The sequence below is a fragment of the Arachis ipaensis genome, chromosome B01 (assembly GCF_000816755.2).
Source record: "Arachis ipaensis cultivar K30076 chromosome B01, Araip1.1, whole genome shotgun sequence".
In the NCBI taxonomy this organism is placed as follows: domain Eukaryota; kingdom Viridiplantae; phylum Streptophyta; class Magnoliopsida; order Fabales; family Fabaceae; genus Arachis; species Arachis ipaensis.
Window position 1 is genome coordinate 115,199,506 of NC_029785.2, and position 10,822 is coordinate 115,210,327.

Genomic DNA, 10,822 nt, shown 5'->3' on the forward strand with positions numbered 1-10,822 from the left:
CTCTGAGTTGAAAGAAAACCTTAACCTATTGCCACCGTCAAATTTTAGAACGTCACCACTATCGCTGCCGACAGTGACAACTAGTGGTTGCCGTCGTGGCCTCTCGAAGGTCTGCTCGGCTCTCTTCTCTTGGATCCGATTCTCCTCGACGTTGCCAGAAGGTCGATTCGGAGCTATTGGTCACAGTTTTAAAATAGCGTAACCATAGAGTAAACTATGATCATGGTTTAAAACTAGGGTGACCATAGAGTAAGCTATGTTCACAGTTTTAAAATAGTGTGACCATAGATTAGGCTATGGTCACGATTTAAAACTAGGGTGACCATAGAGTAAGTTATGGTTACGATTTTACAAAAGACTCCATGGTCACAGTTTTAAAATAGTGTGATCGTAGAGTAAGCTATGGTCACACTAAAACCTGACCATAGATTAGGTTATGGTGACGGTTTAAAACTAGGGTGACCATAGAGTAAATTATGGTCACGATTTTAAAATAGCATGACCATAGATAAGCTACGGTCACGCTAAAACTGTGACCATAGAGCAAGCTATGGTAGGTCATAGTTTTTACCCATGACCTTAGAGTAATCTATAGTCACGGTGTGGCCTAAAGTGTCAGATAAAAAATACTACAATCATGACCATAGATAAACGTGACCATATATCTATGGCCACACCAGAAAATCGTGACCTAAAATAAAAAATAGTGACCTATGGTCACCCTTTTCACTAGTTTTTACTGTGATCATAGACCAAATTTTTTGTAGTGTATTCTTCAATTTTTAGTTACTAGGATCTTCATAATGTTGGTACTCTTGATTTTTTGTGGTTGAAATTTTGATAATATTAGTACTCTTGTATTTTTTGTTTCTAAAATCTTGATAATGTTGATACTCTTCAATTCTACTGCTAGATTTTGGGATTCATATATTCTAGATATCTATCTCCTTTGTGGTTGTTTTTTTAGGACTTTAGTTTCTAAAACTTGCTACTAAAGTAATGGATAATTGACTCAATTGATAGTTTGGGCACTGATTCTTCTAGGATGGTACATACGGCATTCCCCACGAGTATGCTATTGGATTCTCTTTGCCTCAACCTTGGGTTAAGCCATGAGAAAATAGGGTTACTTTATAGATCCTACGTTATAGATCATCTTCTTACTAAAAAGTCTTTTCTAGAACTTCCTTCTTCTGGATTATTATTAGGCACTAACAAAACTATTAAGCCTACCTTTGATTCTTCTGACCAAGAATTTTAGGTGAATTCATTGAACAACCTTCGTATCATATGGGTCATATTGTTCTCCGTTCTCAGTTGAAGCATCAAGAATTTCTATGGACTTCTTTTAAGTCTGAAGCGACCACTCATGTTAATAAATTTTGGCATAATTGGGTATTTGCAGTATTATTCAAGGAGGGTAGTGATTTTTTTAGGAGATTGAAATTTGTTAGTATTGATGAAGCTATCCAAACTTCTGCAGGTTAGTTATTCTCCACGACCTGTTATCATAATTGATTTTTATCATTTCTTCATTTTGTTGCTATGCATTGAAGAAAGAATAATTGTGTTTTTTCTTGGTTTGGATGTACAATGAAATGGATATGATATGAGTTTGCTTTTGCAGCGATGTTACTCTCATACTCACACCTTAACTTCTTGGGGTGATTCACCTACTTTGAAAGATGTTGTGGTTCTTCTTTAATTGTTGGTGTTTGGCCATGTGGATCTCACCCTTCTTTGCCAAGATTCTGATTTGCTTAAGCTAGCAAGACATCTTCAAAGTAGTTTAAGTGATGTTGGCCGTTATGCAAAAGAGTTATCCAAAAGTAAACATGTTGAGAATCAAAGCATTCTTCCAAAAATAAGCATCCAAAAACTCATTGTGGGTCCTCCAAGAACAAAGGGTAGTGCAGAAGCAGCCTCTAAAATGAAGAAGGTTACCATTAAGTACTCCAATTCTAATTGGTCACACTATTTTTTTGGTGACTTTCTCAATGGTGAATTTGTCCCTACCCCTATTATTCCTTCAAAACTTAGAGAAGCTGCTCTTGTGGCCTACTCGTTAAATAAATATGTATTTTTGGAATCAATTGGTGAGTGTATGAGTCATGGCGTCTTTCTTTTTATCTTGCTAGATCACTCAACAAGAACACCTCCCAGTTGTTTCTCTCTATTTGGCCAGTTTGTTTTCGAGACTTGATCAATTGTCTAAGCAACTCAAAATTACTCATGGTCACTTTCCGGTGTTGACTTTCATTGATGAAATATTTCTTCATGTAATTCCCTACCACACAAAACCTTACGCTATAGTCATAATTCAGAGGTGTTGAGGCATTACGATGGCTAAAAATGAAAATACATACATATATTCGAAGAATAATAACATAACTAGTAGACTGTGAAGAAAGGATAAGAAAACAATAACCGCATCACTCACGACGCGTTAAAGATAAAAGTGTTAGATATATATATATACAGAAGATTCAAAATAGATACATAATATGTACTAGTCTTGACCTGCAAAGAAAAGGCCGCAGCTAGACAATATTACAACCCAAAGTACACCGGAATACATACATCCTGTTTCTCCTTTCTCAAAAGCTCTAAGAGTGATATACAAATACATATTCAAAAGTGGAGAATAAATATCTAAGTACAAAATGAAATCCAAAAGACAAGTCTTCGCTTTCACCAAAAGGAGTCATGCACACTTAGCGAGGTGCGTTACGTCCTGTATCTGAAAAATCAACAATTTTTACAATGGGTGAGAACCTAAAGGTTCACAATAGGGTAATAATTCAAAATAGAGACTAATAAAACTACATGAACCCGCTAGGCAATCCTAATCTCCAATTGCACAAGGTTCAAGCCTAAGGTCCTTTCTAATCCAAATAGGATAAACAAACTAAATCTCAGCTCTTTCCAACACCTCTCATCATCTCCAATTTTCAATATCACAGTAAACTAGTATTCAGTAATCAATTTAATAATAGCAAACACAAGTAATAAGATTCAAATACATTCAAGAGCAATTACAGCAAATATGGCAATTAACAATTAGACAGAAATATTCACATAGACAAACCAAGTACAATATGCACACTCAAATAATTTCACATAGATGCATATGATGCATGCCTGTCCTACTGGTCATGAGCTCACATGTCGATTAAACTACCAGAACCCGACACATTTGGTAGCTAACTCGAATATCGTCTCTCTGTTATGTATCCACACTCTTGGAATAAAGTGCCCGCTGCACTCTTGGGACATAGTGTCCGCCATACTCTTGGAACATAGTGCCCGCCACACTCTTGGAATATAGTGCCTGATACCTTTCCTGTGACATAGTGCTCTCACACTCTTGGGATATAGTGTCCGCCACACTCTTGGGATATAGTGTCCACCATACTTCTCAAACAAAGAGAAACTGTGTTGCAACAAGAAAGAGAATCCTCAACCTAACTCGCCCACACCACCAACATAAATTAAATAGAAAGGAATTCTCAACCTTCCATCCAATTTCCTGATGTAACAAGAAAGGGAATCATCAACTTCACTTGTCCACCACAACAAGAGAGGGAATCCTCAACCTCAACTTGTCTGCCCATGAGCGACACTGCGCCACCGTCCTCACAACATCACCACAACCACGAACAAGTAGTATTAAACCATGGACCTTGCCCGGAACCACAAACAAGCGGGACGACACCACTTTCCTTGCCCGAAAACAAATATCAACCAATATGCAAGTGGGATAATACCCAGACCTTATCACGAAGAGCAGGAAAAACCTCCGTCCTTGCCAATCTAGCCATTTAGGCCACGATCAATCAATATCAATGTCTTTTAACAATTTCATAAGCTATTAAACTCATTAACCCCAATTCATTATCAATTTATCAAACTTAGGTTCATTAACTCCAATTTGTTACTAATTCATCAATTCCATTATCTTGTGAGCGGGATAAAACCACCGTCCTCACTGCAGGCAGGACGAACCACCATCCTCGTAACAATATCATCCGGTCAACCAAGCATTTATACGGGAATAATTTAATTCAATCCATTTATTTACTTACACTCATTTCAGAGCCTAAAAAATGTTTATCGAACCTCATTTGGGGGCTTCTATGGGTTTACAATCGAAAAAGCTAAACAGTCATAAAAATAGAAATTTTCAAGGAAACAGGACCTGTGCGCACGCATTGATCCGTAAGCATTTCTCCTCGCATGCGTACGCACACCCCTGTGTATGTGCACGACTTGCAAAAATTTTCTTGGTGTGCATATGCACACCCTCGTACGTACACACGAGTCCTTGCAATCGTTCTGAATAGTGCGCACGCATGTCCCTGTGCATGTGCACACAGGCTAAGACTTTAGGTTTTCTACATAATCTCAGATTTTAGTCTTTAGACCACAGTTTTCAATCTTCATAACTTCCTTTACATAATTCCATTTTTCTCCGTTCTTCGACGATTTTAAAGTTCTTTTCACGAGCTTTAATTTAAAATAGCTTTCATGTGATTTCAAGCTTCGAGGGCCAAGTTATGACCCGTCGAAGTTGGTCAAAATTCTGTTTTTACCCAAATTCATACAATTGTCCATTTTTACCAATTCTTAATCCAATTCAGTTCAAAACCAACCCAAAGCCATTTCTAAGCATCCTTAGCACTTATTTATCAACTCCTAACCATTCAACGCCTAATCAACCCAATTTCGATTCAGTAAATCATTTTCCAAAGTTTTTCATTAACAATCAATACCAATAATCCAATTATTCAATCAAATATCACTAATTCAACAACAAATCACAACATGACAATTACCCAACTTACCATAACTTACCAAATAGTAGATACCTCACTCTATCACGGCATTTGCCCCAAATTTTCATTTCGTAGCCCTTCATAGACAATCATACCACATTAATTCAATCAAGCATACATACATACATACATACATACATACATACATACATACATACATACATACATACATATATATAATTCAAGCTACCATCGAACCACTTAATCACAACAACAATCATTCCTATTCAACCCCATCATAGGAAAAATTAACCTAAGTTTTCACATAATCTTATATAATGTCTACCAGAAACTAAAACCTATACCTCTTTGGTGGCAGTTTCTCAACACTTGAATTCTTTCATTTCGGCCAATCCAAACTTCAACAAAAGCTCCGCAACCATACCAAGCACCCAATCATGCACCAAAATAACCAAACAATCCAAGCTACTCTATATAATCTAATTACATCAATTATTCAACAATTACACTAGGATTTTTACTCAAAATTAGGGATAATGAAGGGATTAAACTTCTTTATCTTATACCACTCAATCTCGGGTCAAAAGCTTGCTAGAGATTGTGCTTGTGCTTTTCCTAAAGTATCAAAATCACAATATTTCAACACCTCCAAATACAAACTCAAAATCAGAGAAGAAATAGGAAATGGGATAAGATTTTCAAAATTCCTTACCAGAATAGCTAGATAGAAATAAAGAGGGAGTCGAGACAAATGCACGCTCGCAAACGAGTCGTCGATCGGAGCTTCGGTTTGAAAGTTATGTGAATTTAAGTGTGATGGATGAATAGTATTTTAGGGCTCCAACTCTCCTTCTCTTCTCTCCATTTGTGGCTCTCTCACTCTCAATGAAGTGGAATAGCTGAATTGTGTTAAGTGAGGGGGTCTTAAGCCTTGGGCTTGGGCTTTAGATCCAAGTAAAGACTCAATACAATTTTTAGCCCGTTTGACCCCACCTTAGGGCTGTCAAACATGCTAGTCTGACCCATTTAGGTCCGACCCGTTAAGTCCGTGTGTTAAATTGGCTGGACCGTTTAAGCCCACGAAAATTTTCAACCCAAACCATTTATGGTCAGCCCGATAGGTTAAACGGGCCAGCCCGTTTATCCTTTTACTTTATTTTTTGAAAATATTTTGACAAAAAATATCACTTTTAGGTAAAAAAAACCTTTAAAAAATAATATTTTTTAGTTGATGGGTCAGATTTTCGGATCGAATCGAGAGAAATAGTGGCTAAAAGTGCTACTTTTTTTTGAAAAATAAATAGGCCACCCGTTTAGCCCGCGGGCTAGCCCGTTTAACCCGTCATTTTTTCTGGGTTAATCGGACTTAGCCCAAAATTTAAATAGGCTTAATTTTGGAGGCAAAGCCCACCTATTTAAATGGCTAAACTGGCTGGCTCGATGGGTTTGGCCCATTTTGACGGTCCTACCCCACCCAGTGCCAAAATCTTTAAGATAAGTGTCTAAATTTTCGTTCTAAATATTTTTCTTATTATTTTCACAGAATCACAGTTTTAATTTTCTCACATGCAGTATCGGACAAAGTTAAACCGGTATAATTAATGTTAACGTCAGTATGCATTTGATAGAGAGAATTATGCCAATTCAGAAAACTCGATAAAGTAATTCCGTTGTGAGTATAGTTCAAACCGGCAAAGGATCCTCTCAATCAAAATTCAATTCAAGATATTGTCACAATTCAAACACAATTATAACCGAGAGTATTTAGACTCCCGGATTGTCTTCCCTAGGAACTAATGCCAAAGAGTACACACAATTTTGGTTGCGAGAAAGCAAGGGGTGTTTTCAATAATAAGGAAGCAAACAAATAAAGAGATAAAAGAACTAGACAAAATTGCAATTAACAAAGCAATAAAGGAATAAAAGAACCATGTGTGTAATATAAACAAGTAATGCTATAAAGTGATAGAAAAGTGGTTCAAAACATAAATGAAACCTTGACTTGGGATGATTCATGGAATCCCTTCCTTGCCATAACCATAACTATAATAATTGTGATGGATTAATCTCACTAAGTCAACCCTTAACATCGAAGGATAAGTTAAGTGAGCATAATTGTTATTAATCCACAAGTCCTAGCTAGCTAACTTACTAATTACCTTAGTAAAAAGCTAGCGTTAGTGGAAACAATAACAACTAACGACCCAAGAATTATCACTAAATGTTGGACATTATAGTTCTAGTAATCCATAGACTCATTTTCCCCAAGGCAAGGGGTGAAAATTTACCCCATAGCTAGGGTTGACATTTCATCAAACACCTAGTATGCATATTCACAAAATATGGCAAAATTGGTAAATTAATGAAAGCTATGAACCATAAATGATCAAAATCAATAAAGACAACTCAAACAAACATATAAAAATTATCAAACATCAAATTCAACAACTAGAAATCTAAAATTGTAAACTATGCATACATTGACAAGAGAAATTGAAATAGATGAAAGTGTAGAACAAGTGATGTAATTAAAAGAGAAATTAAAGAAATACTTACAATGCAATTGCTAGAATCCAAAATCAAACTTGAAGTATAAAATTCTACAAAACCCTAATTAAAATCCTAAGAGAGAATTACCTAATCTACACTACTCCTACTCCTACTATGTGTTTCTATCCTACAAGTGAGCTCCCTTTGTTATGTGTTGACATGCCCTTAATATAGCCTCTCAAACCAGCCTTCAGCACTTCGAAAATGGGTCTAGAGACCCCCAAAACCGCGCAGCACGTGACTTTTTAATGGAGGCATGCGCTGGTACCTGTGCGGACGCACAGATGTGTGCGTCCACACACTTCGCCCAATTTCCTCCTTGTGCGCACGCACGCATGGCTGTGTGCTTCCTCCTTATTTTCTTCATGTTTTGCTCCCTTTGTACATGCTTCCTTCCACTTTTGCCTTACCAAACTTGCCTCTAGGACCTAAAATCACTCAATAAATATGTCATGACATCGAATGGCATAAAAGTAAAATTTAATTGCTCAATTTAAGCACGAAAACACATATTTTCACATTTAGGTTCAATTTAGGGATCAAACACAAATGTATGCTATTTTGGTGCTTAAGTATAGGTTTATATAATGAAATCCATCCAATTTGAGTCAAAATATACCATCAAATATGGACTTATCAATTCTCCCACACTTAAACAATAGCATGTCCTCATGCTAAACCAAACAAGGAGAATGATAAAAAGGGCAAGCAACTTATTAAATGTAACTATCTATATGCATGCAAGTATGTATATACTATCTATACCTCTATATACTATAGTATCCTATTGAATTGGTGAAAACAAACAATCAAATTTCTAAGCAAGTATATAGACATATAGGGCTAAGCAAAGAAGTAGCTCAATGCAATCAAAATCTAAAGAATTGATTCAACTCATCAAAAAGAAGCAACTTGCAAGAATGCATGATAAGAAGGTATGGAATCATAGAATTGAGTGATCGAACCCTCACTAGGTGTGTATGCACTCTAATCACTCGGTGTTTAGGGTTTAATCAGTCAAGTATCCTCTAATCATGCTTTCAAGGAATTACTTTTCATCTAACAATCAACAAGTATTTGATGCATGTATGCAAGTATCATGAGGTCTTTAGAAGGTTGTAATGGGGTTGGGGTAAGGGTAAGATGAATATATGGCTAAGTGGACTAAAAGATTGAATCTTTGATTAGCTTAAGTATCCACTCAACCTATATCAATCTAATCACAAAAATTCATTCTAGCCTCCCATTACTTCTTTTCACACACACATTCATGCATTAGTTTCTATTCAAAACACATATGTATTTCTTATTCATTTTTTTTTCTTTTTCTTTGGGATAACTTTTGTCCCATCTTATTACTATATTTTTTTATTTCTTTTTTTTTTCTTTTTCTATGACAAATACATATGGTTAAAACAAATTGATACATGAATGTGCACCCATTTTTCCCAAATTTTCAATAATCACCCAAAATAAAATTTTTCTCTACCAATGCTTCCCAAAATTTTCCCCCACGCTTAAATGAAACACAGTCCTCAACCTAAACTAATCAAGGATACAATCCAAGGTACATCATGGTTTTTCGCTTAAGGTTGTGATGTGCTAATATAAAAAACAATGGGGTAAATAAGGCTCAAAAGGGATTAACAAAGGTAGATGCAAGGGTAAGTCCATATGGGTGAGTGAGTTTAATTCAAAAATGGCCTCAATCATGCTAAATGGATTCAAGACATCAAACATCAGAAATAAAAAATAAGCAAAACCAAGATTACAATCATAGAAGAGATGTAGCACACAATGAACAAAAATTGTGGTTATAATGTGTAACCACTCATTAAAGCTCAAAAACTCACAAGGTATTTTGTTCTTTCTCTCTTCTATGTTCCACAAAAATTCATTCAAGCAAGTTCAAAAGCAATTTTCCAAATCAATTTAATAGAATACCCTTCAAACAAAATTCTTGGAAATCTTTGTTGTTTTTTACCAAAATTATTTCCTATATATATGTATAATGTGATGGATGCAATTTTCAAAATTTTCCTAGTTCTATTCCTAATTTTCAACAAGAAAAAATTAATATGAACAATTAGGACAAAATTGAACTAGGTGCTATACTATTCACAACATCCAATCACAACTTCTATCTATAAAATATATACTAAGAAAAAGATGTAAAATACAATAGATATAACTATGATATATACTAAAAGAAAATGCAATGCAACAATAAAAAAAATACTCCAAATATCTACAAGAAACATAGTAAAAAGAAACAAAAATAAAGTGCAAAGTGTTCGAAAAAGAGAATTTACGCCCCAAAATGACGAATCCTCCCCACACTTAAGCGTTGCACGGTCCTCCGTGCATGAACACAATCCGGGGGGTGTCTCTTAAGAGCTCCACCTTCGGTTGGTGGATGCGGGGCTTGGGTTGTGTGGAAATCGCTAAGTCCAATGCCTTCTCGGCATCTTCGTCCTCGGTGTCCTCCTCCTCTCTCGGCTCTTACCTTGACGTCTCATCCTCAAAAAGAATGGATAAAGTATAATTAAGAATCAAAAGGCAACTGGAACAAAAAGGGTAAAGGAGTAAGCAAATGGGCATCTAATTGAGGAAGTTTGCATAGTTGTGTGGTATGATGAAAAGATGAGCCATGTGTGTATTCCAAGTGTGCACATGGTTGGAATACATACAACGGCCGGTTAAGATGGCATCCACACACTTAAAGGTAATAAAGAGTTCCTCAATTAAATGGACTAAGATGCAACTAAAAGATGAGCATCAATTAAACACAAGCAAGCTTAGGCAATTGCAACAAGAGTGAATTGAATGTAGGACATATTGGATATTGAAATTGTGCAAGTGAGAGCTCAAGATTGATATAAAATAGCACAATAAACAACAACCAATCCATTAATAAAAAGAAAACTACTTATTCATCATGAAACACAAAGAAAAAATCACATGGTATAGGTACTTGTTACAAAAAGTGATACACTTGATAGCAATCAAGTAAAGTCACTCAAACAAATACAAAACATTAACAAGGAACAAGTATCGGTCATGTGATGAATTTAACATGAAAAATCATGATGAACAAGTAATTTCAACTCAATTCACTCAATTCAATGCACTTACATAATTTGTCCTAATGGTACAAGCAAAACATGAGTATTCAAACTCACTAGGTACTAGTAAATTAAGGCATAGTATAAGTGCATTGGTTTAATTCAATTAAAAAACAACCCAATCATCAATAATCAAACACTTGGAACTTATTTAATTAAAAACAATTAAAGTAAAACTAATAAAATTACTAAAACAAAAATGAGATGCACTGAAAATTAATAGAAATAAGTATAAAATAGCGCAAAAGAGAGAAAAGAGAGGGGTGGAGGAGGTGGGAAGTGCGTTAGGGCTTAATTGAAAATGCAATAAAAATTTTGCCCAAAACAGCACCTGTGTCGATGCACAAGCAT